Here is a 7955-nt window from a genome sequence, read left to right as displayed (position 1 = left end):
TGTGAAATCAATAGGAATTATGTTTTATGTTATAATATGTGAGATTGGAATATTTTTTTAGTGAGGTATATACAGGGTGGGCCATTTATATGGATACACCTTAATAAAATGGGAATGGTTGGTGATATTAACTTCCTGTTTGTGGCACATTAGTATATGTGAGGGGGGAAACTTTTCAAGATGGGTGGTGACCATGGCGGCCATTTTGAAGTTGGCCATTTTGAATCCAACTTTATTTTTTTCAATAGGAAGAGGGTCATGTGACACATCATACTTATTGGGAATTTCACAAGAAAAACAATGATGTGATTGGTTTTAATGTAACTTTATTCTTTCATGAGTTATTTACAAGTTTCTGACCACTTATAAAATGTGTTCAATGTGCTGCCCATTCTGTTGGATTGTCAATGCAACCCTCTTCTCCCACTCTTCACACACTGATAGCAACACCGCAGGAGAAATGCTAGCACAGGCTTCCAGTATCCGTATACACTGCTATATACTACTATATACACCGCAGGAGAAATGCTAGCACAGGCTTCCAGTATCCGTAGTTTCAGGTGCTGCACATCTCGTATCTTCACAGCATAGACCAGTGTTTCCCAAAAAACATTGTTTCGGAAAAACATTTCCGCGGGGCACCGCTACCGAGGTTGACGAGCAAAAAAAAAAAAAAGGGGGGGGGGAACGGTCAAAAATGCAATGCACTATATCTATTTATCAGTGGGTATGTAGTTTAAAGTGCTGCTTTATACAGCAACTCACAAATCACGTCTTCTCTAATTTGCATCGTTGCCTTCTCTTCTCCATATGGTTCGGGCCATCATCACAAATTCTTCCACACACAATTCTTCACCGTTAAACCTGCAAAACAAACCTATTAGGCTCTGCATGGGTTACAGAGGGGTGTAGAGGAGTGTACATGAATAAAAGAGGGGTGTAGAGGAGTGTACAGGGGTGACAAAGGGGTGTAGAGGAGTGTACAGGGGTGACAAAGGGGTGTAGAGGAGTGTACAGAGGGGTGTAGAGGAGTGTACATGGGTGACAGAGGGGTGTAGAGGAGGGTACAGAGGGGTGTAGAGGAGTGTACATGGGTGACAAAGGGGTGTAGAGGAGTGTACATGGGTGACAGAGGGGTGTAGAGGAGTGTACATGGGTGAGAGGGGTGTAGAGGAGTGTACATAGGTGACAGGGGTATAGAGGAGTGTACATGGGTGACAAAGGGGTTTAGAGGAGTGTACAGAGGGGTGTAGGAATTTACGGAGGGGTGTAGAGGAGTGTACATGGGTGACAGAGGGGTGTAGAGGAGTGTACAGAGGAGTGTACATGGGTGACAGATGGGTGTAGAGGAGTGTACATGGGTGACAAAGGGGTGTAGAGGAGTGTACATGGGTGACAGAGGGGTGTAGAGGAGTGTACATGGGTGAGAGGGGTGTAGAGGAGTGTACATAGGTGACAGGGGTATAGAGGAGTGTACATGGGTGACAAAGGGGTTTAGAGGAGTGTACAGAGGGGTGTAGGAATTTACGGAGGGGTGTAGAGGAGTGTACATGGGTGACAGAGGGGTGTAGAGGAGTGTACAGAGGAGTGTACATGGGTGACAGATGGGTGTAGAGGAGTGTACATGGGTGATAGAGGGGTCTAGAGGAGTGTACAGAGGGGTGTAGGAGTGTACAGAAAGGTGTAGAGGAGTGTACATGGGTGACAGAGGGGTGTAGAGGAGTGTACATGGGTGACAGAGGGGTATAGTGGAGTGTACATGGGTGATGGGTGTACATGGGTGACAGAGGGGTGTAGAGGAGTGTACAGAGGGGTGTAGGGATGTGTACAAGGGTGACAGATGGGTGTAGAAGAGTGAACATGGGTGACGGGTGTAGAGTAGTGTACATGGGTGGCAAAGGGGTGTAGAGGAGTGTACATGGGTGACAAAGGGGTGTAGAGGAGTGTACAGAGGGTTATAGAGGAGTGTACATGGGTGACAGAGGGGTGTAGAGGAGTCTACATGGGTGACAGGGGTGTAAAGGAGTGTACATGAGTGACAAAGGGGTGTAGAGGAGTGTACAGAGGGGTGTAGGAGTTTATGGAGGGGTGTAGAGGAGTGTACATGGGTGACACAGGGGTGTAGAGGAGTGTACAGAGGGGTGTAGGAGTGTACGGAGGGGTGTAGAGGAGTGTACATGGGTGACAGAGGGGTGTAGAGGTGTGTACAGAGGAGTGTACATGGGTGACAGAGGGGTGTAGAGGAGTGTACATGGGTGAAAGAGGGGTGTAGAGGAATGTACATGGGTGATAGAGGGGTCTAGAGGAGTGTACAGAGGGGTGTAGGAGTGTACAGAGAGGTGTAGAGGAGTGTACATGGGTGACAGAGGGATGTAGAGGAGTGTACATGGGTGACAGAGGGGTATAGTGGAGTGTACATGGGTGATGGGTGTACATGGGTGACAGAGGGGTGTAGGGATGTGTACAAGGGTGACAGATGGGTGTAGAAGAGTGAACATGGGTGACGGGTGTAGAGTAGTGTACATAGGTGGCAAAGGGGTGTAGAGGAGTGTACATGGGTGACAAAGGGGTGTAGAGGAGTGTACAGAGGGTTATAGAGGAGTGTACATGGGTGACAGAGGGGTGTAGAGGAGTGTACAGAGGAGTGTACATGGGTGACAAAGGGGTGTAGAGGAGTGTACATGGGTGAAAGAGGGGTGTAGAGGAATGTACATGGGTGATAGAGGGGTCTAGAGGAGTGTACAGAGGGGTGTAGGAGTGTACAGAGATGTGTAGAGGAGTGTACATGGGTGACAGAGGGGTGTAGAGGAGTGTACATGGGTGACAGAGGGGTATAGTGGAGTGTACATGGGTGATAGATGGGTGTACATGGGTGACAGAGGAGTGTAGAGGAGTGTACAGAGGGGTGTAGGGATGTGTACAAGGGTGACAGATGGGTATAGAAGGGTGAACATGGGTGACAGGGGTGTAGAGTAGTGTACATGGGTGACAAAGGGGTGTAGAGGAGTGTACATGGGGGACAAAGGGGTGTAGAGGAGTGTACAGAGGGATGCAGGGGAGTGTACATGGGTGACAAAGGGGTGTAGGAGTTTACAGAGGGGTGTAGAGGAGTGTACATGGGTGACAGGGGTGTAGAGGGTTGTACAGAGGGGTGAAGAGGAGTGTACATGGGTGACAAGGGGGTGTAGAGGAGTGTACAGAGGGGTGTAGAAGAGTGTACATGGGTGACAGATGGGTGTAGAAGGGTGACAGGGGTGTAGAGGAGTGTACATGGGTGACAGAGGGGTATAGAGAGTGTACATGGGTGATAGCTGGGTGTAGAGGAGTGTACATGGGTGACAGAGGGGTATAGTGGAGTGTACATGGGTGACAGAGGGGTGTAGAGGAGTGTAGGGAGGTGTACAAGGGTGACAGATGGGTTTAGAAGAGTGAACATGGGTAACGGGGGCATAGGGGGTGAACAGGGGTGACAGAGGGGTGAATAGGGAGTGGACGTGGGTGACAGGGGTGACAGAGGGTTGGATGGGGGGGTGGACAAGGATGACAGGAGCGTGGACATGGGAGACCGGGGGTCAGAGGGGTGGACAAGGGTGAAAAGGGGGTAAAAGAGGGACAGGAGTGACAGAGAGAGGTGGACTGGGGTGGCAAAGGGACAGATGGGTGAACAGGAGGGTGGACATGGGTGACAGGGTAGACTACGGGGGTAGACGGGGGGTAAACATGAGTGACAGGGATGGACAAGGGAGTGGACAAGGTGGACATGGGTGACGGGGGGTGGACATGGGTGACAGGGGGTGGACATTGGTGACAGGAGGGAGAACATGGGTGTGGACAGGGGTGACAGGGGGAGGTGGACAAGGCGGATAAGGATGACAGGGGGGGTGGACATGGGTGACAGGGGTGAACATTGGTGACAGGAGGGTGAACATGGGTGTGGACAGGGGTGGACATGGGTGACAGGGAGGTGGACAAGGGTGACAGGGAGGTAGACATGGGGGACATGGGTGACAGGGGGGGTGGACATGGGTGTGGACATGGATGACAGGGAGGTGGACATGGGTGACAGGGAGGTGGACATGGGGGACATGGGTGACAGGGGGGGGGGGACATGGGTGACAGGGGGGTGGACATGGGTGACGGGGGGTGGACATGGGTGACAGGGGGTGGACATTGGTGACAGGAGGGTGAACATGGGTGTGGACAGGGGTGACAGGGGGAGGTGGACAGGGGTGACAGGGGTAGGTGGACAAGGCGGACACGGATGACAGGGGGGGTGGACATGGGTGAAAGGGGGGGGGACATGGGTGACAGGGGGTGAACATTGGTGACAGGAGTGACAGGGGGGGTGGACATGGGTGACAGGGAGGTGGACATGGGTGACAGGGAGGTGGACATGGGGGACATGGGTGACAGGGGGGGTGGACATGGGTGACGGGGGTGACATGGATGACGGGGGGTGGACATGGGTGACGGGGGGGTGGACATGGGTGACAGGGGGGTGGACATGGGTGACAGGGGGTGGACATGGGTGACGGGGGGTGGACATGGGTGGACAGGGGGGTGGACATAGGTGACAGGGGGGTGGACATGGGTGACGGGGGGGTGGACATGGGTGACGGGGGTGGACATGGGTGACGGTGGTGGTGGTGGGGGGGTTGGACAGGATTGAGAAAGGGGTAACAGAGGGGTGGAAAGGGTACGATACCTTAAAGGAGTAGTCCGGCACGCACTTTTCCCATTTTATCCCGTCGGGGCTGCAAAATAAAAGAAAACAAACTTTCTCTTACCTGCCAACGAGCCCCCGGAGTTCAGGTACACTCCGGTACAGGTGTCCGGTCCCCGGGCTGTATTCTTCTTACTTCCTGTTAGCCCGACACGTCACACGGAGCTTCAGCCTATCACCAGCCGAGGCGGGACATCGCTGTGGCCGGTGATAGGCTGAAGCTCCGTGTGACGTGCCGGACTAACAGGAAGTAAGAAGAATATAGCCCGGGGACCGAACACCTGTACCGGAGTGTACCGGAGCTCCGGGGGCTCGTTGGCAGGTAAGAGAAAGTTTGTTTTCTTTTATTTTGCAGCCCGGACGGGATAAAATGAGAAAAATGTGCGCTGGACTACTCCTTTAAGCAAACCGGCCCTCGCAGCTTGAAGTTGCACGGCAGGCACGGGAGTCCGGCGCAGGCGCAACTTGTTCCGTCCCATGGCACAATTTTTGGCTCACTGCGCCGCAAGGGAGAGGGGGACAGGGGACGCGGGGGGAGGGGGACGCAGAGGGAGGGGGACGCAGAGGGACGCTGTGTGCGCAGTGCGCACGCAGACTTCCCTTCCCCCCTGCGCCGCCAACCATAAGCGCGCAGGCCGGAGCGGAATATTTAAAAAATAAAATAAATAAATCACGGCAAAATACTGCGGCGCCACAGACAGTTAAAAACGGCACACATGTGTGCCGCGGCACCACGGTTGGGAATCACTGGTATTGACAATTGCCTTCAGATGACCCCAAAGATAAAAGTCTAAGTGGGTCAGATCGGGAGACCTTGGGGGCCATTCAACTGGCCCACAACGACCAATCCACTTTCCAGGAAATTGTTCATCTAGGAATGCTCGGACCTGACACCCATAATGTGGTGGTCACCATCTTGCTGGAAAAACTCAGGGAACGTGCCAGCTTCAGTGCATAAAGAGGGAAACACATCATCATGTAGCAATTTTGCATATCCAGTGGCCTTGAGGTTTCCATTGATGAAGAATGGCCCCACTATCTTTGTACCCCATATACCACACCATACCATCAATTTTTGTGTTCCAACAGTCTTGGAGGGACCTATCCAATGTGGGTTAGTGTCAGACCAATAGTGGTGGTTTTGTTTGTTAACTTCACCATTCACATAAAAGTTTGCCTCATCACTGAACAAAATCTTCTGCGTAAACTGAGGGTCCTGTTCCAATTTTTGTTTTGCCCATTCTGCAGCACCTGAAACTACGGATATTGGAAGCCTGTGCTAGCATTTATCCTGTGGTGTATATAGTAGTATATAGCAGTGTATACGGATACTGGAAGCCTGTGCTAGCATTTCTCCTGCGGTGTTGCTATCAGTGTGTGAAGAGTGGGAGAAGAGGGTTGCATTGACAATCCAACACAATGGGCAGCACATTGAACACATTTTATAGGTAGTCAGAAACTTGTAAATAACTCATGAAAGAATAAAGTTACATTAAAACCAAGCACATCATTGTTTTTCTTGTGAAATTCCTAATAAGTTTGATGTGTCACATGACCCTCTTCCTATTGAAAAAACAAAAGTTGGATTCAAAATGGCTGACTTCAAAATGGCCACCATGGTCACCACCCCTCTTGAAAAGTTTCCCCCCTCACATATACTAATGTGCCACAAACAGGAAGTTAATATCACCAACCATTCCCATTTTATTAAGGTGTTTCCATATAAATGGCCCACCCTGTATGTGAGGCATTGTCCTTTTGTTAGGGTAATATCCTCATAGGTTTCCGTCAACTATGCATGGTTTGTGTTTAGATTAATGTGGGGAGTTGTCATTTTTTAATAGAGATGTGGTTATATATAAAACAAATATAATATAGTTCTATTTTTACTAAATAGACCATTTGGGCTGCAATATCCTCATATATATTAAATAGACCATTTAGGCTACAAGAACTGTGGATATCGGGACTGTGGACTTAGAATATAAGGGTATGGGTGTTAGGACGTATGCACATAAGGACGTATGGATAATGTTGTAAGAGCCGAAAGTGCAGTGCATAAGATAATACAACATGTAATACGCAGGCGCACTGGAGAGCTAATGCGCAGGTGCTGGCAATGGTGTGAGTATTCTAAACGTAGTGCACAAGATGTTATAGCATGCGCTGATGTATGGTGATGGATCAGAGTATGTAATGAAGAGTGCATGCGTGTGATCATGGAGTGAAAACGGATGTGAATCGGGGAGCACCCGGAAGTGGAAGTGGGCGTCTAATGGCGTCCTGGTTTGATAGTGTGAATGGCTCCACGGACCACCAGGTATCTCCTCCTGCTGTTGATTAACCTAATTATGTTGTATATATAAAGCAGAAACTGTGTTAGGCTGGGTTCACACTACGTTTTCTCCCATACGGGAGCGCATACGGCAGGGGGGAGCTAAAACCTTGCGCTCCCGTATGCCTTCGTATGCGCTCCCGTATGTCATTCATTTCAATGAGCCGGCCGGAGTGAAACGTTCGGTCCGGTCGGCTCATTTTTGCGCCGTATGCGCTTTTCCCCCGGACCTAAAACTGTGGTCAACCACGGTTTTAGGTCCGGTTGTAAAAGCGCATACGGCGCAAAAATGAGCCGACCGGACCGAACGATTCACTCCGGCCGGCTCATTGAAATGAATTACATACGGGAGCGCATACGAAGGCATACGGGAGCGCGAGGTTTTAGCTGCCCCCTGCCGTATGCGCTCCCGTATGGGAGAAAACGTAGTGTGAACCCACCCTTACATGGCACAACACCCCTGAGGAAGTTGCAGACGGGCAACGGAACGCATGGGGTCCAGGGGGGCAACTGCGAGGTTATCCTTCATCTGTCATCCATAACCCCGCTTTCCCAGTAATTTACATATTGTTTGCATACAGGTTGTATTTACTGTATTACTATTTACAGGTCTATTATTGCTATAGCTTATCTTTGACTGAGGAAAGTTTACATGTGACTTGCATTTCATTCATTTTGTGATTGGATGTCTTTGGGTTATTGGGACTATTGTAATATATAGGTTTAAGCAGGTGCCCCGGAGTGGTCTCCTCTTTTTGGTCTCCCCCTGTTGTGTAGTGGCCTTTGAGCCTTTTAGATGGTTTTAAATGTTTTTGTCTGCTTTAATATTTATGTGGAAATTGTAATAAAATATATTTCTAATTATATATGACTAGTGGTTGTGCGCTTTTTGGTATG

The sequence above is a fragment of the Hyla sarda genome, chromosome 1 (assembly GCF_029499605.1).
Source record: "Hyla sarda isolate aHylSar1 chromosome 1, aHylSar1.hap1, whole genome shotgun sequence".
Taxonomy (NCBI): domain Eukaryota; kingdom Metazoa; phylum Chordata; class Amphibia; order Anura; family Hylidae; genus Hyla; species Hyla sarda.
This window is presented reverse-complemented; position numbering follows the sequence as displayed.